At 36.0% G+C, this 25,155-nt stretch overlaps 1 pseudogene; it reads left to right on the top strand.

The window, feature by feature from the left end:
* Positions 1-7,916, top strand: part of LOC100464867 — a 63,630-nt pseudogene extending 55,714 nt beyond the window's left edge.
* The last annotated feature ends 17,239 nt before the right edge of the window (positions 7,917-25,155 follow it).

Here is a 25,155-nt window from a genome sequence, read left to right as displayed (position 1 = left end):
TCTCCCTCTCCCCTGCTGTGTTCCCTCTCTCGCTGGCTGTCTCTCTGTCACATAAATAAAATAAAATCTTTAAAAAAAAAAAAGAAAAAAGAAAAGATAATTATTATAATCAATTTTATGTATAAAGTTGTGATTTTTCAGTAAGCAATATTATTTAAAAAGTAAGTGTAATTCAGGACACCTGGGTGGCTCAGTCAGTTAAGTGTCGACTCTTGGTTTGGGCTCAGGTCATGATCTCACAGCCCTGAGATGCAGCCCATGTCAGGCTTTGTGCATGGAGCTTACTTGGGATTATCTCTCTCCCTTTCCCCCTGCCCCTCTCTGCTGTCTCTTAAAAATTTAAGAGAAAAAAAAATGTAATTCACCCTCAAGCCCTCAGGAATCAATTACAAGTATGAGGGAGTTCAAATGAGAGCCAAGAATAAATGCACAAGCTAGAGTATTAAGATAAAGGAAGATTACCCAGGTCATACAGAAAGTCCAAGAGTTAAGTTATGGAATGTTTAAGATTTAAGAACAACTATTGGAATGTTCAGAAACCATCATTTTTAAAAAAATATAACATGTAATTTAGACATAATTCATGATAAATTTTAGCATTGTCTTTAATATTGGAAATATGCATATTTTTCTGTAAAAATTACTTTCGTTTTAAAATTTAAATTATGAGTACTATAAAATATGATAGTATAACTCATTCCATTCTATGTAACAGTTTCAGATTGTTAGATGGAAAAGGTCAGGAAAGTGGGAATATGAATGAAATGAAATAGCTGAGAGAACACAAAGATATATATGTGCTATACAGGTGTAATTCTTTTGTGATATATTTAGTAAAACAAGTTATCAATATTTTTTCATTAGTTTATATTCCAGTCAAATGCTATAGGCAAAATTATAGGTTTCTACCCATATACACTTAAAATTTTTAAGTACCTGATAATTTAAAATACTTTTTATGTTGGCAAAGGAATTAACATAACTTTTCAGAGAAATACTTCTTGTTTGATTCCTCTGAATGGATATGTGTAAGAGCACTGAAGGATGTGACTGTATTAGAATCACATAAGGCATCTCAAGGTCTCATTTATAGATATCTCTCTGCCTCCAGCAGACTGTTATTCTCCCTAAGCAATCGGACGGAGTTCCTCAAACTTAGATGGATCAAGGAGCTAAAAAGGTCCTTTGCTGAGGACAGATTTCAGTTTCTTTTATTTTCTGTGTATACGTGATCGTACAATACTAAAGACTATAGTCCTTGGGAAACATGTAAAGATTTCTGATGATCTCACTACAAACCTATGGTGCCAAAATTTTTCCTCCGTGCTATTTCAGTCTTATTTATTTCTTGGGACTCCAGTTACCTTATGTTTGAATCAGTACTTCAACAATAAGCAAATGCTATGGTTCTAAATTTAGCCACGAGTCAAAGAAAATAAAAGGAAAATGAGGATTATTTGAAGACTTGACAATAATAAGACATAGATACTAAATAATAATTTAATAATAAATTATAATAAACACAAATGCAGGCGTATGTGTGTGTGGGGGGGTGTATACTCTATTATGCTAGAGGAAGGAAAATCAGTAAAAGAGCTATTTTTTTCAGATTCCTTATCAAAATAATAATATAATTTGAATATATGTATATATTCCATCTATAGTCTATATCTAGATCCTAGATTATGAAGGAAAAAAGCCCATTTTTGCTTGGATTACTAATGCTACAGTCATTATATCTGTGTTGAAACAGGTACTTGAATGAGTGATTTGTGCAATAATTTGAACTTTCCAGTCATCTTGGTAATATCACACTGCATGTGGGGAGAGATTTATGTGGTTTGGGATCAACTCCTAGTTCAGATATTTTCCATACAAGAGTAGACAGATCACTTGCTCTCTTTTTTGAGTATCGGGTTTAATTCTCATTATCAGTCAAAGCAGAAAGAAAAAAAGTGATGTAGAGTAAAAGAGCAGAGACCAAGCCTGGCAGAAATCGAATGAGGAAAGGGGAAATGACGTGCCTATGTGTACATCTGGGAATGTCTGAAAATAGTTGTGGACAAGACAAGGTAAACTGATAGTAGTAGAGGGCATTCATTCCATTCTGTTCTTTAACTGGATTAACCAATTATGATGATTGATTCTATGTGACTGGGCCAAAGGATGTCAGATAGCTGGTAAAACATTATTTCTGGATGTGTTTGCGAGGGTGTGTTTCTGGAAGAGATTAACATTTGAATCAGTAAACTGAGTAATGAAAATCACTCTACCAGTGTAGGCATCATCCAATCCCTTGAGTGCCTGAATTGGATAAAAATGTGAAGGAAGGGTGAATTCACTCTCTTTGAGCTGGGACATCTGTCTTCTCCTACCCTTGGACATTGGAGTTTCTCCTTCTTGTATCTTCAAAATTGAACTGAATTATACCAAAGGTTTTCTGATCCTCCAGCTTGTGGATGACATGTTGTGGCATATCTTGGCCTCCATAATTTCATGAGCACATTGCTGTAATACATTTCTTCTTGTATCTTTTTTTATATCCTAATGGTTCTATTTCTCTGGAAAACCGTAAAAAATTCACATATTAGACTTGAGAAGCAGAGTGCTGCTCTAACATATACCTAAAAATGTGGAAGTGGTTTTAGAATTGGGTAAAAGGTAGAGGCTAGAAGAGTTTGGAAGTACATGCTAGACAAAGCCAAGATTGCTGTGAATGAACCATTAAAAGCTATTCTGGTGAGAGTATAGGAGGAGAGGAGAGCTATAGAGAAAACCTCTGTCTTCTTGGAGTATAACTAAGTGGTTGTGAACAGACTGTTGGTAGACATATGGATGGTAAAGGCTATTTTGATGAGGTTACAGACAGAAATGAGGAACATGTCATTGGAAATTAGAGGAAGGGTGATTCTTTCTTATGAAATGGCAAAGAGTCTGGCTAAATTGTATTCATGTCCTAGTGTCTTGTAGAAAGTAGAACTGGAGAGCGATGAAATTGGATGTTTGGCTGAGGTAGTATTTATGCAAACTGTGGAAGTAGCAAATGGTTTTTCTTGATGCTTATAGCAAAATGTGACAAGAAAAATGATTTTAGGATGGAATTGTTAATAAACAAAGAAGAAGAACTTAAAAATTTGGGAAATTCTTAGCCTCTCCATATTGAAAGGACTAAAAAACTTGGTTGGGAGAGAACATGAAGGATGTGGCCAAATTTGATAAAGCTATGAATTGGCCATCTCAGGATCCAGGAGCTACTCATCAAGACAGCGATGATTTGAATGAGATACAGGTTGAAACTAAGGCATTAGAATGTGTGGTGTTTGTCATCTCAGATCTGTGTGGGACAATGACTATTAGGTCACTCAACAGCCAACTCCTCTAATATCTGGGCATCAAGTGATATCTCATGGTGTACTGTGAGTAACTTCTATAAAATTCTTCAGAAGCCGTAATATCAAGGCTGAACTTAACTGTAAGGGAGCTAGACTGTGTGATTTAATTAGGTGTGCAGCCTCAACAAATCTCATTTGTCAATGTTAGGACTCTGATAGGACAAGAGTAGAATTCTGAAATCTGTGATGGGGAATGTGGATAGACAAGTCTGATAAATCTGAATTCCCAAATTCCACTGAATTCATTATTTCAGCAGAAGCTGCCCCATTCCCCTTGTTAGAGGACAGCAGTCTCTTCCTTGAAGGGTGACCTTGAAATGACCCACTTGAATTAGATGTTTATAGAGATGGAATTTGTTTCCATAAAAGATCTTTTCGTGCCTCCCCTCATTGATTCTAAGACAATAGGAAGCATCAGGACTAATCTGACCAAACAGGAAAGTAAAATCTCTGTTCTGGAAGGAAATAGCTTACGTATTAAAGGAAGTATAGAACCCAGCTAATTTTTGCTAGCCAGGAATTGTGGACAATATTTAAGAATAGATCTTGAGTATATTCATCCAAGGATTGGGAAATATGTTTTAATAGGAGACAACTTAATTACTTTGGGGAATTTGTAACCATTATAAGGACTCCTAAAATAGCCTAATAACCTCTTAAATTGACTACATGATTCCTGCACTCAATTAGAGTAAATTAGGAAAAAATGTTACTTCCTTGACATAGTGGTGAGGATGAAATCAGAAGACTCTGAGAATAGGGGAAGGTACAATGGATTTAATACTTGTGTAAGAACCGACCATTCAGAATAGCCTAGACAGTACCCTCCTCAGTAAAGCATAAAGGAGTGAATTGAGAGGGGATGCTGTAGTCCTAGGAAGAACTTTTTGCCAGGGAACACCAAGTGGCTGTATTGTTGGAGCTGTCCATTTTATGATATGTTTTATTGTGTTGTTTTGGCATAATGTCAGGCAAACTAGGAACGATCTATTGTGACGTTGGAACATCACAGTAGAGGTTTGTTCCAAGCAGATCAAATGCGTATTTAAATTGTATGAACAGGTAATTCTGATGCCTGTGTTACCGATCTCTTGATACAAATGACTTTGCTTCAACTAATACTTAAGAATTCATAGGGGTTCCCTATGACCAACTGATAAAGTAGGAGAAATCTCAACCCATTCACAGATGGATTACTGCAATATGTTTCTGTTAGGTGAGAGGAGCTGCTGCCTCGTTACATCTCTACAAAGGGGTGGTACTAAAGTGCAGTTATAAAGGAGATCATTTCAGTAAGCAAAGCTGTGTGCAGTCGCTTAGTTGTCACTTACTATGGATGAGAAGTGGCCAGAAGAGTGAGTATACCTGGCCTCTAGGACAGATCTAAGCATTCTGATAAAATTTTTTTTGATTGATTATCTGGGTCTGGAAAGGGAAAAAGAAACTGGAAGGTAAAAATTCAGAGTTCTGGGGAAGAGACAAGAAATATGGATAGATCCATGGAAGTGACTAATGAATGCTGTGACTTTCAGTAAGCCTTTCTTCTTATCCAACCCAAGTTTGGACAGTGGTCCACAAACACCACACATCTTGTGAATAATGGAACCAGTGCATGGCTGCCATGATAAAGGTACCAGCACTTGCTGGCTGAACTCACTAAGCACTACAGCTACTGCCCTACAACTAACCTGTCGGTAGCAGAGACCAATGACAGACCTCAGTATAGCATCATCCTTCAACAAGACTAGTTAGATGCTTAATGTCATGTCACCAATTTCAAACACCTTCTCTCCTCTGAAAAGGTCAGCAGTAATACCCACTGGAATCTATACTTAATCTGCATATGAATTTATCTTCCCTTCAGGTGGTCTCTCACTGCCATCACAACCTGGCTTTTACTCTCTTATTGGCTGGCTGTCCTTCCCTCCTACCTTGCTCTCCTTTACTGTCAACCCAGCACCCCACGATTGTACGACCTGGTGAAGTGGTAGAGCGTTGCTTTTACCTCAGGCTCTGTGTTCGGGGAACCTAGAATAAGGCAATGAGTATGTGACAGTTTTCATCATTCTTTATGTAACATCCATATCAAATCCTTTATTTCAAGGCACCATTTTTCTCTTTCAAGTTATTTTGGCAGCCTTCTTTGTATTGTAGTCTTTCTTTGCCATTCAAATGTATCTTTCTGTAACTCAAATGTCATAGTTATCCTACTCAGAAACTGAAAATCATTATATGGCCGGCTGTTCATTTTTGCTGGTTCACAGCAGGGCAGGCCTATCCTTCAGAATAAGCTCAAGCTAACCTCACAGACTCTCTTTCCGCCATCAGTGAATCCGAACCTTACTCACAGTTTTAAATTTTGTCAGCCATTCTACTTCCTTTGTCTAAAAAAGCCCATTATACTTACAATTCCTGGTTACCTACTCTGTGAACCTCACAACTTATCTTATATCGAANTGAAAATCATTATATGGCCAGCTGTTCATTTTTGCTGGTTCACAGCAGGGCAGGCCTATCCTTCAGAATAAGCTCAAGCTAACCTCACAGACTCTCTTTCCACCATGAGTGAATCCGAACCTTACTCACAGTTTTAAACTTTGTCAGCCATTCTACTTCCTTTGTCTAAAAAAGCCCATTATACTTACAATTCCTGGTTACCTACTCTGTGAACCTCACAACTTATCTTATATCAAAGAAAACAATGAGGTGCTAGGAAGCCCAAGCAACAGAATGCGGCACAGACAAAGAGATTATAATTGGGGGAAAACACAGAAGATTTAGAAGTATAATAGTGTCTCACAGATATTTCAAGAAAAACCCTAAAATTGGAAATACTTGAAGTGTATTAAGGCTGATACCAGGGGTAAGTACTAATTGTCTGTAGGCCCCAAAGTGTTTAGCTCTGAACCAGTACAAAAAAATACTTTTTGAATGTCAAGGTATTAGTCAAGGGGCGCCTGGGTGGCACGGCGGTTAAGCATCTGCCTTCGGCTCAGGGCGTGATCCCGGCGTTATGGGATCGAGCCCCACATCAGNTAAGTACTAATTGTCTGTAGGCCCCAAAGTGTTTAGCTCTGAACCAGTACAAAAAAAGTACTTTTTGAATGTCAAGGTATTAGTCAAATCAGTTTACAAAGTAAAAATCAATAATATTATGTACACTGGGTATTGGTTTCTGCAAAAATTGTATTTGTAACATNAAAAAATAAAATCTTAAAAAAAAAAAAGGTATTAGTCAAATCAGTTTACAAAGTAAAAATCAATAATATTATGTACACTGGGTATTGGTTTCTGCAAAAATTGTATTTGTAACATTTATAATACATATGTAGAAAGACTGAGACACAGAGAGACATAGAGAAAGAAGGTGATGGGAGGTTTTGCAAAGGGGAAACTACATTAGAAGAGCTTGTGTTGCCTCTCTTGATGGTCAGCCCTGAGAGACAAATAATCTCTCCCATTTCTATCATGGTTGTTTATGGCTAGAAGCCTGAGACACTTTTCTCAGTTCTCTTCTGAAGCAGTCTAACAAATAAAGCCCCATAGATCTTGTGTCCCATCCACTAGTGACTCTCAGAGAGAAAAAGAAACTTGACAACACACATTACTAGAAACGTTTGCATTGTTGCCTTTAAAACAAATCAAAATAGCCTTTCCCCATATTGTGTTGTCCTGTGTTCCCAAAGGGCAATTTTCAGCATGTCTGGAGCCCTTGACATCTTGCAAATGAAAGGGGAGGTTGTCCTCAAATTCTTGCAGCAGGAATCCACTCAGGTGACATCGACCTGGAGTTCCAAATGGAACAGTACATCCACAAAAGGAAAAGTGATGGCAACTGTGTATCATCTGCAAAGAACCTGGGAGAAGCTTCTGCCAGTAGCTCATAGCATTGTTGCCATTGAAAACCCAGATGATGTCAGTGTCAGATCATCCAGGAATACTGGCCAGCGGGCTGTGCTGACGTTTGAGCCTGCGACTGGAGCCACTCCTGTTGCTGGTGCTTCCCTCCTGGGACTTTCACTAACCAGATCCAAGCAGCCTTCTGGGAGCCCAGACTTCTGGTGGTTACTGATCGCAGGGCTGATCACCAGCGTCTCACAGAAGTGTCTCATGTTAACCTGCCTCCCACCGCTCGGTGTAACACAGACTCACCTCTGCTCTGTGTGAACGCTGCCATGCTGTGCACCGGAGGGCGCTCACTCAGTGGGTCTGAGGCGGTGGGTGCGGGCCGTGGAAGTCATGTGGGAGGTCATGCCTGATCTCTGCTTCTACAGAGATCCTGAAGAGATCGAAAAGGAAGAACATGCTGCTGCTGGAAGGCTAGGACCAAGGAGGAATTTCAGGGTGAATGGGCTGCTCCAGTACCTGAATTCAGACTGGTCCGAAGGCAAGCAGTTGTCCTGTCTGCCTCTTCAGCAGTTCCCTACTGACGCCTGGAGTGCCCAGCTTCCCGCTGAGGACTGGTTCACAGCTCCCCCTGCTCAGGCTACTGAATGGAGAAGAACAACCACCAAGTGGTCTTAAGAGACTCTTCCACAAAAGCAAACAAAATGGAAATAAGGTTGATGGAAAATGAAGTTTCTAAAAAAAAAAAAATAAAAAGTAAAATAAATAAAACCAAACACAAAGCAAACAATCATCTGTGTGATAATCCCATTTCTTCACTCAGGAAATAAACTAACAACAATATTAACACTAGTAGCAGCAGCGGTCTTTGTGCAGAACTAACAAGAGTTGTGATATTCCTTGTTAGAATGTAATAGGAGCAGTAGATGACTTGTAAGTGAGAGAAATTGTAGGTCTCTTACAAAATAGGAGATAATGATTTCTTTCTGACCTACAGCAGTCACCCATTCAGTGAATGAGTGGGAAGAAAGGAATGATTATTTCTACTGGAGACATTTATTACAGAAGTTAATTGTCACAAATTATTTCACATAATATATTAATGGAAAAGTCCAAGAATAAAAAGTCTCACAAATTGTTAAGTCAGACACTGAGAATCTTTTATCTCCATAGAATGAAGAGTTAGCACTGCAGTTAAAAAAAAAAAAAAAAACCTATTGTCAGGCTATGAAGTGGAAAATTTGTCTTTCTTTATTCTGAACAATCTACACCACATTAAATATTAGTTTCTGTCACTAGTTACCCCTGTTCCTGATTGCCCAGACATCCTTTATGCCCAGACATCAATCTAAAAGTTAGCAAGATTACAAGTGAAATTAACCTAGCAAATGTATTCAGTAGCTTCTTCCATATGATATTCAAATTAAATCATAAACGGAAGAAACAGTACACTGAAGTTCTCATTTTAATTCTAAGATTAAATGGAACTTTGCTAATGTCTCTTTAGAGTAATCCATTTATACACTAATTTATTGCTGCTTATATATACTGTTTCAAGAGCTTGTCTTTTTGTAAAGATTTTATTAATTAATTATTTATTTATCTGACAGCAAAGGAGCACAGCCGGGGGGAGCGGCAGAGGAAGAGAGAGAAGCAGGCTGCTCTCTGAGCAGGGAACCTGATGCCAGGCTCGATCCCAGGACCCTGGGATCATGACCTGAGCCTAAGGCAGCTGCTCAACTAACTGAGCCACCCAGACCCCCCAAGTTGCAGGAGCTTTTCAACAGGCCTCTACTCCAACACAGTGATTGGGACACTATAGACATAAAATAATTTTTTATAAATGACCAAATCCATGCAATGCCTAAAACAATGTGCTTAGCACTCTAATACAGGAACACTTAGGACACTCAGTGAGCAAATTCCAACACTCTGGGCTCACTTCTACTCAGAGACCAGATCTTATTTACTGGAAGTTCAATTCCTTTTTTCTCAGTTCACAGTCTTATTTCTACATAATCACTTTCAGCTCTTTCAAGATTCCTTTCAATCCTATTCATGGTTGTCTTAAAGAAGCAAAATTCTGAGTTTCTCTATTCTTCAACCATAAGATTTTCCTTTGAATGGCTCTATCACTTCCAATATTCAGGCTATGAAGAGAGACTTTCTACAAAGTAGCTGTTATGGAGTAAAATCAAAGCTGTTCGAAATTTTGAATGACTCAGGAAAACTTTAGTGGTCTGATGCTCGTTCACTGACTCAATGCCTTGAGTGGCAGAAGAAGGTAAAGAGGTAAAGGGGTTTTACATATATATTTCTGGGGAGGGGAAGATGATTTGTTTCCTAATCTCAAAGCCCCAGAGAAGATGAGTTCTATTTGCAGTTCTTCCAGGTACTTTTGAAAGTAAATTTATGAATAGCTTTGAGTTATCCCACTATGTTCACAGAAAGTATGATTGTGTATGGATCTTACATGTGGTTCACAGGATAGGCTTTATATATGGCTCATGACTGGAAACTCTTAAACAGCTGTCATGGTGTTTCAAGTCTTTCATCTGGAAGCATTTAAAAATGAGATAAAGTTTATTTGTAATTATAGGTAACAAAATAATACATAGGGCTTTTTTCTTTGGGGAACCTATTGAAAATACAGAAGATAATTAGCAACCGAAGAGATGGAAATAGGTGGGTAGGGGTAGCATTAGGATTAAGACCAAGACTATCATAGTATACATAGGTTTCAAATGGTTTTTTATGCCCTCACTCTGTGTTTATACTTTTTGTCTCAATAAAACCATAATAATTATAAGACTCATAAAAATGTTTTATCCTTTTTTGGAAACGATAAATGAACTTTTTGATTTTATTTTTTTAAAAGTAAAGTATATACCCAACATGGGCTTGAATTCAGGACACTAAGATCAAGAGTTGCCTGTTCTGCCAACTTAGCCAGCCAGCTGCCCCTAAATGAACTTTTTCAAACTAATGTTCATATGAGTTCCTTCCTTTGTGAAGAGTTTGGTAGACAGCTGTAGCATAATTAGGCCCGCTTAGCATTTGAACAGGTTTCTCTTCTTCATTTGCACTGTGAAGTAACGTGGTGAGGGAACCTAGTGATACCCATTTGGGAGAAAGATGAGGATGCACTCGTTCCCTCTCTCAACTAAGACTCAAATTTCGAGTTTCTTCAAAGATAGTTTTTAAATAGCACTTCAAAGAGATGATGTAGCAAACATTGCTGTAATATGTTACGGTTGACTAAAAATTTGAATTTGAAATGGAAATCAAGTTCATTCATGAAATTCTCTGAAACTAATAATACATCATTTTAACGGCAAAGTGTCTAGACACCTAATGTCAGCCCAGATGATGATAATTTTAGTGTTTTATATCAGTCATATTCATCAATATAATTATACTTTTCTGGCCATAATTGAATATGTTAAACAAGAAATCTGATGACTTTAAAAGAAATATTGGAAAGCATCTCAGGTAAAAATCCAGTTTATGTTTTTATATTTAAGGAAATATTTTAAAAATCTGGAATAATTCATAAAACTTTTAATGTTTTTTAACACACATTGATTTCCTGATATAATCTAGCTTTAACAAGTGTTAGTTCATTGGCTATACTTTCCTCAGATTTCATTTCTTAATAAATAAAATAAAAGTGATACAGTTGGAATTTGTCATTGTATCCCTTGCTAATTCCATTCTCTTCCCCTTTGACTTGAAATAACCAGTTTCTTGATGTTTGTATTTATCTTTCCAGGCCATTTACGTATAATGTCATTATGTATGTACGTTTATCAGTCAGAAAAAATAGAAACACTAACAGATGATATGCAAATGGGTTTAATGTAGAAAACAGGGCAGCAACGTGGGAAGGGCTGTAGCCAGAGAATCGGTGAAAAAGTCATTCTCTGTACATCCCTCTCAATTTTGCTCTTAACCTAAAACTGCTCTTAAAAAGTAGTCTTTGAAAAACAAAACAAAAAAATAACCAAACCAAAACAAAACAAAACAAAAAACCCATAAAGTTAAATTGAAGCACTGGAGTAAGCGTGGAGGTGGAGAGTCACCAGTCATGGGAAAGATCTAGAAGAAGGGCAGCCAGAGATGCTTGCTACACCAGAAATTGACGTTTTGGCAGCTAAAACTGCTGGTTGCCGCTTCCCTTCCAGCTTCTGAATCTGTGAGCGCTTCTCATCGGTGCACTTGAACTTGATGCATTAAGGGGCAGGTCATTGGGGGAATGTAGTTCCCAGGGTTCAGTAGCGTGATGGTGGTGTCAAGTCAACAGCAGGAAGCACAGCACAAAGTGCATCCACGAAATGAATGAGACATGGTTGGTTTGAAAATTTTACATGATTGGTTTCATAATGTTCATATCCTACCTTAAATATTTTCTGTAGAGGTTCCAAGAGTTATCTGTGTGCATTTTAACATTTGCCAAGAGTGATTTTGTTTCATTACTTTTAATTATTTTGCTTTTTATTACTTTTCTTTTCCATTGCCTAGGGACTATATTATACTTCTGAATAAAATACCGTACAGTTGGCTATTATTTTTTTTGTGCATCCTTACAAAGGAAATGCTCCTAACATTTTCCCACTATGATTTTTTCATAGGATTTATAATGTATTCATTACAAAAATGTTAAATCTAATTAAAGTTACCTAAAATTATTTTATTATAGATTAAAATCGTATCAAATTCATTTTTGTATATTTAGCTAAGATATTTGCATTTACATTTTAATAAAATAGATTTAAATTATGTTTTCTGGGTCCTTATGTGTTGTTGCAGTGAATGCTACAGTACATTGCCCTCGTCCATTTGATAAGAAAGAATGTATAAGATTTTATATGCTTCTTGAAGAGTTCCTAAAACTCGATGCTTAAATTATCTTGGGGTGTCTTAACTGTGGAAAATTATGATTTTATGTTTCATATGCCTTAACATTTTCAGGCATATTTAAAAAATATATAGTCAATTTGGTAATTAGTACTTTTCACAAGATTAAAAATGTGTTTTTTAGAGTATTGGGACAGTTAATATTACTTTAATCTCTTTCTTATTTACAGTTTGTCCCCCTTTTTTGTCACATTATTAAGTGTGTCTTCAATTTTATGTTGAACACTCTCAACTGAGGTTTGCTCTTGGTATTAGTTTTTTCAAAAACCTGCTTAAAACTTTTTCTTCATTGTTGCTATTATTTCTTGCTCTTCTCTTTGTTGTCCCATTCATGCTATATGATTTGGTTTCCCTACTTTCCTATTTTTTTTAACTAGATTGTCTTTTTTTGTAATTCAGAAAATGTCTAACTCCAGCTTAGTTATGCTTCATCCAAGTACATTATCCAAGTGCATTAACCGTGTAGTTAGGGAATGTAGTATTTTATCTGCTGTTCTGTTTGGAATATTTTATAATATGCAATGTAATTGTCTTTTTGGCCATGTGTTAGAACCATATTTTCTAATTCTTGAAAAACTACAGATTTCTTTAAAGCTTTCTTTGGTATTGCTTGCTATTATTTTAATATTTTTAGAGAAGTATCATAGATTATTATTTTGCATATTTCTTTTTTATTTTACAAATCTATTTCTTTAGTATAGTTAGTGTTCAGGTTTTTAAAAATATATCTGCTGGAAGAAGTATGTTTATATAAGACTACTAAATTAAGCTCATGTTGTTTAAATCATATCTCTTTCCTCTCTGTCCTTTCTCCCTCTCCCCGTCTCTCCTTTCCTCTCTGCTTCTCTCTCCACTTTCTTTCTCTCCTGATCTCCCTCTCTCTTTCTTTCTCTCTTTCTCATTTTCTGCTTAATATGTTAGTGTAGAGGCTAAGTGAAGTGTATAAACATTCGTGGTTTTATATTCATGATTTTTTTTACCTTTCATGCTCAAGTAATGACTAGATCTCATAACACCTTTTTTTATCATATAATCAATCCATTGTGTCTGATATTAATATTTTGATACTATCTTTTTGTCAATTTGGAGTTTGGTTAGTATTGATAGTATTTAGAGTTAGTATTTTGAGTGAGTTGGAATTCCCATGAACTGAAATGGGAAAGACTGTCCACAAGCAAATTTTAGAAGATACTTCAGAAACACCAGTATTAGATATCTTTTGGAAATTGAAATGAAATGTCGACTAGGAATCTGCATTTACAAGTCTATAGTTTAGGGGAGATGTCTGCTCTAGAGACACAAATTTTAGAATTAATAGTATAATGATAGTATTTAAAGTCATTTGACTCTATCTGGTCCAAAGACTAATATTGTGGGGATAAAATAGGAACACAAAAAGAGATAGAAGGGATAGTCCATAAAAAAAGAACAGCAAGATAGTGTGTTTCCTACAAGCCAAATGAAGAAAAGATTTCAAAGATAAGCAGTGTCAAAAATTACTGATAAGTCAAATAATATGAAGATTAAGAATTGAGCATATAAATGTGGAAGATACAGTTAATCTTGAGCAGAATAATTTCCCTAGGGTGTATGTGGGGTGAGAAGGAAGAGGTATCAACAGAGTGCATTCAAGAGAAAATGGAAGAAGAGCAATTGAGATCAACAATTATTCCAGGATTTTAATTTCATAGAGAAGTTAGTAAATGGAAGATTAAATTGCAGAGAGAAGAGATAAGAGGATTTTATTAAAGACTATAAGTTCCAGAGCTACCATTGGATCAAAATTTTTAAGTATTGATCCATCCCAGAGGAAAAACAAAATTATATGGGATATAAAGATCACAGATTGCTAAAGTGACTACACGTCCATTGTAACTAAAAGAAACAAGAATAGAGAGAATATTGTGGATAATCCTGATGGTGCAGGGCCGGTAGTGATAGGAGGACTCTCATAATTAAAGATGGGTTTCCCAGAAGCAGGTTGAGTTCCAGGACCTTCTTCGTTCCCACAGTTGTAGTGTGGAGGAGAGAGTTTGCTCTGAGGAGAATGGCTCAGTGACCATCCCCTGACTTCTGAGCATGAAGGTGAGGAAGCTGGAGGAGGGTCACTGCTCTTGAGCTCCTGACGTGCACCCCTTAAGCCCTGCTGAATGTAGTATGAAGCCTGGAGGTGGGTAATGGGCACAGAAAAGGGGGGGAGTTACTCGGTTTCTCCTTTTGTTTTTGATTTTCCAAAATTTCTTGTAAAGTGAGAATACAATCTTGAATTTAGGACCTGTTTGAGGATTTCAGAAACATAGTAGCAAGTTGTTGATACTCTGTTTTGCAAGATAGTAGTATATTCACTGGTTAATAATTTAGCTTAGGAGCCAGCCTGCTAGGCTTGAATCCCAGCTTCATCATTTCGCAGCTGGGTACTTGTATTTTGTACAAGTTACTTAAACGAGCTCCTCCTTATCCACACATGGAGGATGTTAGTAGGGCCTACCTTACGAAGTTGCAATACTGAGTAAATTTTTAATGCATATAAAGTGTTTAGAACACTACACTGCCTAACAAATATTAAATGCTCAATAACCATTAGCTACCAGATTAATCATTCTTCTAGGTTTCACCTGGCTTCAACCTCTGGACAATTAATAATAATGATTCTGGCTGTAGATTCAATCTGCCCTTGCCTCATAGCTGCCTCTTAAAAACAGAGAAAAGTGTTCCTTTTTCACCATGAAAAGTGCATTTAAAAGAGAAGCTTTAAAGCACAGAAAAGAAAAATTTTCTTCTAAGTTCCAATCTATCTCTAGCTTTATACTCCCCTACTACAATTCAAACTAGTCTTAGTCTAGAAAATCATTCTTCCATCCATTTTAAATTGCAGGCAATAGAGAGAAAGGACTTCCTACCAATTCCATCTGCTTCTAAATAGGATAGCTTAAGTCTGATATTGAAACTGAAAGTAAAAAGCATTATACCCCCAACCCTTTTTTTTTTTTCGAACAAATACTTTAATATTCCAGATACTATTGTATTCATTCATTCCCTCTACCTCTTTGAGGGTTATCACACCACCACTACCAAATGGCTTGCCTGTGTTTTTGGTGAATATTTATACTCCCCTGTCCCACTAATGATGCCTGAGTCTTGTGACTTGCTTTGGCCCATGAGATTTGAGCCATTAAACTCTATGCCGTATATGTTTTGTGTTATATGTCAGTCACATAAGAGCAGAAGATAGCACTGGAATTGGGTGGTTCAACTCACCCTCTTTACCTCTTAGCCCTTTACCGCAAAGAAGTACACATTCCTCATAAGGGCTGCTCCTTCAGCTTGAGTTTTGGAATAGAGACAATCTGAGACAGTTTGAGCTAATCTGTGCCAATGCCCATCCTTAATCATCAGTCTTATTGGGAGCAAGAATTAAGTGTTATTCTAAGCCACTTAAGTTTGCAGTTGTTTGCTATGCAGCAAAGGTGAATGGTACATGATAGAACTTCAAAAGTGCAAGTCAGAGCAATTATGTATGTTTCATTTATTCCAGACCAGTTTATTCTGAATTGTAAGGATGTTTGTTTTCATGTTGTTCCTTAGTATTGAATTTTTTTTATATGCAAGTGACAGAAAATCTAACCCAAAAGTACTTTGAAAAAATGTGAGTGGAATTTATTGGTATACATAACTCAGAATCCATGAGCTTCCAGCAGAAATGAAATCTGAGATTCAAATAATTTCCTCAGGACAGATCCTTCAATTCTTCTCTGCTCCGGTTTCATTATCAAGATCCATGTGGTAACGTGATGACGGCCAGCTACTCTTGGCGTACCATCTCAGAGGTACAGTTACAATTGTATGAGTCAATCTTTGAGTGCTTCCAACGTGCCAGGCACTCTCGTAAAGAATTTCCATGAATTAACTCATTTCATCTTCACAGTTATCCCATGATGTAGAAACTAACATTATCCTCATTTTATAGATAAAGAAAGAGAAGCACAGGAAATTAAGATGTCTCATAATAACCACTACTAATAAAGGCCTAATAGAACAAAACATTATCCTGGCAAAAGTATTTGAACAGAGGTCTAAACCTCACTTTCAATAGTTTAAGTTGTATCATAATCCTTGTATTAACTAAATTTCTATGTTCAATAAATTCCAATGCTTTCAATGTCCGTAGCTGAGGCGCATGTTCTCTGTTTAGCTGGGTGGAATTTTTTCACCTGAGGATTGTATACAGGAAATAATGGGGAGACTGTTCCTCAGAGAAAATCAAGGGCATTGTTATTAGGTAAAATGCTGATGTACGCAGTGGCAAGAAGCGTCTGAGATTTTATGCTATTTGCAGGTTAATACTTAACTTGCCAAAGAATCATTGATACCTAGAGAAGACATGCCATTCTTGGTTCAGCTACAAAGGATTTTGTTAGGACACAGATGCAGCATGAGCTATGCTGTCTGGAGGAAGTGAGGCAGAGCAGTCCAGGTGCATGATGGGAATTTAGGTTTAACAGGCACTGGCCAGTTCACTGGCTCTTAAAAGCCACAAAGTCATTCATTCTGTACCCTTCAACTTACAGGTAAATCAAAACAAAAGAATATACACTTAACAAATGCTAGTTTAAGTTCGCATTGGTAATTTACTACTAGGTAAGTATCTGGAAGGGTATTATTATCAATACCATCATCATCATCATATTTATGTCAAATTCTGCAAATATAAATTTTACAAAATCTTACAGAAAATTTAGTGTCTGGTTTTAGTCATAATGAAAATAATTGTTATGTGCAGTTAAATACGCAAAGAAGTTATTTTATAAAACTAAGACACAAGATACTGTGATTAGCAATATTCAAAATCAAACCTAGAAAAATTAAAGAAACAGGTTGCTGAACTTATGGACAGTTAAAATAAGTTTCTTAATTTAAATTTATTTTCTAAAGTAGAAGAAAATGAACATTCTTTTGTTGTGCTTCAAATCCATAGATCTTCCTCACCCTTACTTTTCTGCTAAATCTAGGACACTTTTTAGTATCATGGTGTCTCCTGCAAAGATGCTGTTCCTGATTATTTATAAACTTGTGAATCACTCCTGTGAGTATATTGAGCTGTAGTCAAAATGGCACAGTACTTAGGCTTAGTCAACTTCAATAAATGTCACAAATAACATATTAGGATTCCAGTTCACTTAGGAGAAGCAGATTAATTAACGTTATAAATAGGAAAAATCTTAGTCCAAAGGCCTAGAGAATAAGAAGCATGATTTTGTCTTTAAAAAAATCTATCACTATTTCAAGTCCTCATTTCCTTGGAGTATTGAAACCTTAATTTGCCTAATATCATTATTCCCATCTTCCTTAGGGCTCTTTTGAGGGCCACCAGAGCCTTGGTCTCCATTGTATTGTTCTTTTAATCTGATATCTTTTCACTTGTCCCTCCACTTTAAAGGGTGTGGGACTTGTTGTGATCACTCAGGTCAGGATGGGGTTCAAGAAACTACCATCTGTCTGTCTGAGGCCATGTGTCTGTCTGCATGTCCTCCCTGTCTCCCCTTCCCAGTCCACTACTTCTCTGACTCATCCCTTCTCCCCAAGAGTGTGGAGGGACTGGGGAGAAGAAGGAGAGTACCCAGGGAAGCCTTGTTCTTTTTGAACTTTTACCTTTCCATCTTTTGTCAAAGTTTTTTGTTCTTGTTTTTCCGAAAGAATCTAGGCTTCTGAAGAGCAAAATCCAGCCTACACCTGGTTTCCACTTCCCCCCTAATGTCAGCTGTCACATCATTTCTCTGAAATAGGAAGCTCAGAATAGCCTAATGAAAATCAGAAAAGAAAACTAAATACTGGAGAAAGATAATTGTTAATATTTCAAAATACACTTTTCTGTCACACTCACTTGTTACATTCTAAAATCAAAGCATTAGATTAAGGAACAAGCAAAACCATGTTCAGATGGCCTGCCTTAGAAAAATATTGATATTCTATTTTAGAACACAAAATATCTAGGAACAAAACACCTTCAATTCACTGAATACACCTTCTTGTATGATGATACTGGATACAGTGTAGGAAATAAACTGCTTGAAATCACTGCAAATTATTCCCTTAGAAGATTAGATTTGGGATGAGTATCAGAAAACTAAAAGCTGGGGCCCCTGGGTGGCACGGCGATTAAGCATCTGCCTTTGGCTCAGGGCGTGATCCTGGCGTTATGGGATCGAGCCCCACATCAGGCTCTTCCACTATGAGCCTGCTTCTTCCTCTCCCACTCCCCCTGCTTGTGTTCCCTCTCTCACTGGCTGTCTCTATCTCTGTCGCATAAATAAAAAATAAAATCTTTAAAAAAAAAAAAGAAAACTAAAAGCTTTCTGTAAATTCTATATATGTACCAACATGAGGAGGTTTCCAAAATATGTCAAAGGAAAACAAAACAAATTGAAAGAAAAGTTAAAACAATATAAATTGATCTCATGTTTTATGTAGCAAAGTAGGGATTTTTATTGTATCCTTGTGAATTTTATTTTTAAAGAAAAAGCATTAGCACTGTAAGTTTTAAAACCTTAGATAAAAACCTGCTAATGAGATTAGAAGAGTGAACACATCAAATCTAGTATAGATATCAGTCCTGATCAATAACTTTGGAGTAATTAGGCTTTCTTAAATAATATATTTATAAACATGTAATTAAATATAAAAGATTTTAATACCTGTAAAACCCCTCGCTCCTTGCTAGACACAGAGTCACCTCAGCAGATAGAGAACAGTAGTAGTGGTCACATCAGTCTTCACAGATCTTTTGTTTTAGGTACCTCCTGTGCCTTTCGTTTTTCTTTAGCCCTTTGCAATGGACAGTATGAATGAAGCCACTTTGGAATCTTAAAGATCCCCTAATGGCTGCCATCTACTGGGGAGTCCCAATATAGCTTTCTTGGAACCTTTCTACATCCCAAAACCTTTCTAGGAACTGCATGTATTATATATTATATGTATTTTTAAATAAAGTTTGTTTGAATTGGAGAGTTACACGCAAGGGGGTAGTGTTCAAACCCAGGAGTGACTTACCCATGGCCCCCAATGATGACTTGAGTAACAGCCAACTCAAAGGGTTCAGTAAGCCCCTTGTCTGTGTCTCGTCCCGCAGGCTGTTAGCAGTTAGATTTTTTTATCCCATCCTCATCACCAGAAACTGTTAAAAAAAGGTTACAGAAGACAATTTCAGTTGTACAAACAAACTTTATTTAACAGGTCATGAAGCATAGCTGTCCTTTTGGAGAACTGCAAAATGAGGCACGAGTCAGGATACTTTTGTAGAGTAAAGAATTATGGACAAGGAAGAGAAAAATAGAAAAATAAAAAACATCTGATTGTCTGGGGCCACAGAGTCAACCTTGTTTGGGATGAGAAGGCCCAGAGTGAGCTTGGTGTTTAGGGATTGTCTAACTAGTTACACTGAATTTCTGCTCAAGCAGAGCATTTGCAGGGACACAAAAGTTACCTAAGTTTCAGTTTGCTGAGAGGGCATTCTGGGCAGGAGGGTTTCCATCTTGGTCCTAGAAAGTTATTTCAACATGTGTTATGTAGGATTGTTTTAATTATACAGGCATGCTTCTTAAACTTTTGTGAGTATGAGACTTTGTGTTAGGAGGATGTTGGAAGCATATATTTTACCTTAACTTTTGACAGATTGTTTAGGTAAATTAATTGCTGATCAATATCTTTAACATTGAAATAATCATGTTTATAATAAGTACAAAAGTTTCAGAATAACACACTTAATTTTAGACTGTTTAAGATAACTAGTAAATTTATTAAATGACATGTGCACACATATACACATGCATTTCTTCATTTACATTTTACAACAATTCTATCAGTTTAATAACATTATTATTGTCATTTTTTCCCCCTGATAAACTTTGGCACAGAGAAGGTTTCAAAATGCCCAACTCACAAGAGCACAGGTTTAAACTTTGTGGGTAGAATCCTACAACTTTTAGCAACTCCATCACTTGGCTTTAAATAAGACAATGTAGGGGCGCCTGGGTGGCACAGTGGTTAAGCGTCTGCCTTCAGCTCAAGGCATGATCCTTGCGTTGTGGGATCGAGCCCCACATCAGGCTCCTCCGCTATGAGCCTGCTTCTTCCTCTCCCACTCCCCCTGCTTGTGTTCCCTTTCTCGCTGGCTGTCTCTATCTCTGTCAAATAAATAAATAAAATCTTTTAAAAATAAATAAAAATAATTAAATAAATAAGACAGTGTAGTTCAAGTAGTGTTTTCTTTATTGCAAAGTCACTTTGGAATATGTCCTCAGGTTCCCCGAGTACTTCTCTTCTTAATAGCGCTATAATGTGGATTNAATAATTAAATAAATAAGACAATGTAGTTCAAGTAGTGTTTTCTTTATTGCAAAGTCACTTTGGAATATGTCCTCAGGTTCCCCGAGTACTTCTCTTCTTAATAGCGCTATAATGTGGATTCAAACACAATTTCCGATTTGATGTAAATTTTTATTTTCCCAGTTAAGAAAGCAACAACAGCAATACACTGAGATTATGAGAAATGTAAAGTTGTTGGAAGTGCTTGAATTAGTTTATTCTAGTGGGTAAAAACTTATTTAAGCGAAGTTAAAAGAAAATTAAGCAGTGAAATGGAGTACTTCTATTTCAAATGTGTATGTTCTCCTATTAAATTGTATTGAATCAAGCAAGATACTGTAAGCTTTGGGGATTGTTTGTTTTTCTGTTTCCAGAGTATAATTTAATTACTATAACAGCAGAATCATTGTGGACTCTAGAGAAGTAAAAGTCTAATTAGTTATATAAAAGGTTAGAATGATACTTTATAAAGTTCTTTGAACATTTCATGATCATTAGCGTTTTCAGAGTACTCCTATGAGCACAGCACATGATTAACAGGACGTCATTTCAAAGTTACCAATTTAAAAGCATTAGAAAAAAAGACCAACCCTGATTTCCATTTTAATAATGGAACCTAGAATAGATATGAGGCTATGTATCCACTATTCCTTTATAGGAAGGTTGTTACTGTTGGTAGGTGGGTTTCAGAGGTGTCTTGAAATTGGAACTTCAAAACAAATTATCTATAAATATAGAAAGGCACATTTTTAAATAGGATGTCTACAGTTTCACCAGATTCTCACATTGAAATATATGCCGCAAAAAGCATTAAGAATCACCACTTCATGAATTAAAATGTGGTGTATTTCCAATTAGTCATATGGCAGTCTACATTACAAACTATTAGCAATGTAGTTGTTTGGACTGTTGCATGTATAGCAAGGCTCTTCTATCNGCAAAAAGCATTAAGAATCACCACTTCATGAATTAAAATGTGGTATATTTCCAATTAGTCATATGGCAGGCAGTCTACATTACAAACTATTAGCAATGTAGTTGTTTGGACTGTTGCATGTATAGCAAGGCTCTTCTATCTTCTGGTGAATTTTATTTTAACTACAAATGGTAGTGAATCAACATCTCTCTCAGATTAATGGTAAGGCTTCCAGATTCAGAAAATCATTTCAAGAGGGACTTGCAGAGTCCATTCAGGCATAAAGAAATTCAACAGCTATATGTTTACAATTTATTCTATGAGAAACACATATATTTTCACATTTTTATCTCACATTCCTCTGAAGTAAATTATCTATATTGTGCTTGTGAGAATTTGAAACTCACAGAAGTAAAGCAGTTTTCCAAAGTCTGATCTCTTAGTGACATCAGAGTTAATATAATTTTTCCTATACTCCATTGACAGACTAAGGATTAAAAATCATAGCTGGAATGCAAATTTGATAAGTTAAGAGAATATTACTTTTATTTCTCTTTGTGGTAACATTTTTCCTTATTTTTCCAGTACAATTCTCTTCCATGTTTCTTCCTAGAGTAATTGATAGTCTCTGGAGACTATCTGGAGAACTATCTGTCTGGTTATCCAGGTCATGTTTTCTTAAAAATGTTCTAGGAAGAAAAGAATAGATATCTCAGTTAGGAAACATACTCCATTCTCATTGGAAATGCCCAGCTCTTTTTATCAGATAAGGAATAATTCCTTGCCATTTTAAGAAAATGCTTAGTATGCCCCCTAAGACCTGTACTTTTGCAGGATTTGGATTTCAGACAGCTTTCTTCAGTGTCTCATGCCCTTCCCTTGCAGTCTGCCTGGCACTACATGCCTCTGCCAGAACACCGGATACTCAAGACTCCTGATCAGCCCCAATCAACATTCTGAGCAACTGCTAGTGACCATAGAAAACAGTTTGAAGAGAGATAGACAGGCTTTAATTATGAAGCTTCCAGATATTTTCAGTGGCTGTGTAAGCCAACATTGGCTTCTTAGATTTCATTAACATTCNATTTCATTAACATTACAGTTGAAAAATAAAGGAAATATAGAAATGCACAGAATTTTCACAATTTAAGACAAAGCCATATGTTGACTTTATACTCACAGACAGAGTTGTGATTTGCCTTAAATGATTAAGCATTTCTATATGTCTTCACAATATCTATGGTGCAAACTTGTTCCTGTTCCTGTGAAAATATATTTGATCATATCTTCTAAAACAAAACATGACTTTGAAATGTAAAAGGCTGTAAGAAATCAAAAAGGAGTTAGCAGTTTTGTAGGTAACAGAAGGTTTGTTTGTTCTATGTATTACTGTTCATATTGTACTGTTAGTCAATTCTGTTCTCTTAAGCAAACTTTATAAATTCTGTGAGTGTATCTCAAGGAAAATTTATTATATTTTGTCAATGTTTAAAAAGATATTATTAGAGTTACTCTATTCTCATTTCCTTGTGTAAACAGGTGAGAAATATACTACAAAACTATTGCATAATAAAACAATCATTTATATTATCCACTCTTACAAAATGCAGAAACCTCTCCAGGATTTCCATTAGCATATCTTTAAGTTCTTAATATTATCCATTCCAATTTTTGCTAATCAATTTTGGAATGTCTAGAAAAATAATTATTCCAAATATCAGGTGTTGATAGTTTTCTGTTAAATCAGTTAGAACTTTGAGGATCTGAGTATCTTCTCCTTGATGGGCAAATATACCTCTCTTTTATCTTTAGCCTTCTGTGGGTTATTAGTGGTATTATTAGTGTTATTATTAACTTTGAGTGTTAGATGTATTAGTGATAACTGTTCATGTCTATATACCTATATTATTGACTTAAATTGTAATGCTGTCAGTATCAGCTCACAGAGGCAAAAGTGGCATCTCAATCTTAGACTGTTGTATCTGAATATGGAGAGTAAAGTCTAGCATAATGTAAATAGGTTAAATTCTTCAACATGTTTAAAACATTAGTTAATAAACACAAAAATTTAAATGCAATTCAGGTCCCTTTCATGAGGAGTTTCCTGAAGTTAACAGTAACAAGAAGTTACATTGATGGCAAAATGGAAATAGTAATTATAATAATATTACTAATATTTAACACATTACATTTGAAAGATTTCTACCACGTTTATGATTTCATTAGTACATTTTGGATAACAAGTTCAGTTGATTGAGAATTACATTATGAAAGGAAACTGTTAGTTTTCTCCATAATTGGAATTAATGTTGTTTTGCTATCTCCTTGAAAATACTAGAACAGAAATTAAAATCAGTGTACTCAAGAAAGAACAGGATAAAAATTAGGAGACCAATTGTCTCTTCCTCTAAAAAAGCCACATCATGTTTGTCCTTTGTTATATTTGCTCTACTTGTTCTGTGGCGATTGGTTTGCTTTCTATTGGTGGACTGCTATGTATGGCAACTGAGACCTTGTTTACCCAGCATAAAAAACACTGGGAGCATTTTTAGTGGCAGAACTTGGCATTGTTGAAAGTTGAGTGTCCTTCAAAATGTGTCCAAAGTAACTTTGTGTGGATTCCTGGGCCCTATATCATACTTCCTGATTAAGTATTTCTGATTAAGGAATTTTAACAAGAAAGTTATTATGAGCATACATGTGTAATACTAAACTGCCTGGGACCAACCCTGCCATACAGAGAACTGAGGGCAAACTGCAGACAGTTTAAGATGATAATCTGATACGAGTAAACCAACAAGGGGTGTGTGATTGGTGGGCGGGGGGTGGCAAGAGAGCACCTGTTACTTGTGTTCTTAGAGTTGGGAGCATAACTCTAAATAGCAAATTTTGTATCATTCAAGAAAGGCATTGAGATCTCAAAAAACCAACATCAGCCCCTCTTAGTTTAGGGAGTTAGGGAGAACAAGATCCTAAAAGGGTAAATCCTTCATCTAATTACCATTTGCAAATTACTAAGGTTTTGGTTTTTTTTTTGAAGCAACACTAGATAGGGACATATAGAAACCTGCACAGTAATCATCTATTCCAACTACTTGAGAAGAAAGCAAATCACAAAGTAAGTATATGGCTAGAGAATATATTAAGTGTTTTCAAAATATGATACATGATAAAATAGCTACAGAAGATAAGGAGAATTTTCTTTTGGATGCAGTAATTGGGCCTGATTAAAAAGATGACAACTTAGAGAAGTGATTGGGGCTATTTTGGTATTTTCTGTAATTTATTTTGACATTATAAGGAGTATCATTTTTCTTTATGATCATAATGCAATAACACCATAAAGTTATTATTTATTTTCCTGATGTTTTTCATATGGGGAAAATAAATGCAATAGGGAAACATATGGAAATATTACAAAATGATTCATTTTTATAGCTCTTTGGAAAAACATATGTAAAAGAACTCTTGAGAGGAACTACTGATAAGAGAATTTGGAAGGGGGGCATAGAGTTATGATATAGGAGGAGAGAATGACACAAAAAATTAATACATTCAAAAGAAATTGGATAGGACACCTCGATTTAGATGAGAGAAAATTAGACTTTAAAGAAATAAAAGAAAAAACAAAGAGAAAACAGGCAGAGTTTTAGACTGGTTTTCATGTTTTTAAATATCCCAAGACTAAATAAAGTCATCATCACAGAAGGAATCGGACAAAGT

The sequence above is a fragment of the Ailuropoda melanoleuca genome, chromosome 1 (genome assembly GCF_002007445.2).
Source record: "Ailuropoda melanoleuca isolate Jingjing chromosome 1, ASM200744v2, whole genome shotgun sequence".
Lineage (NCBI taxonomy): Eukaryota > Metazoa > Chordata > Mammalia > Carnivora > Ursidae > Ailuropoda > Ailuropoda melanoleuca.
Note: the sequence above shows the minus strand (reverse complement) of the source record. Positions and strands in the feature narration are given on the sequence as shown.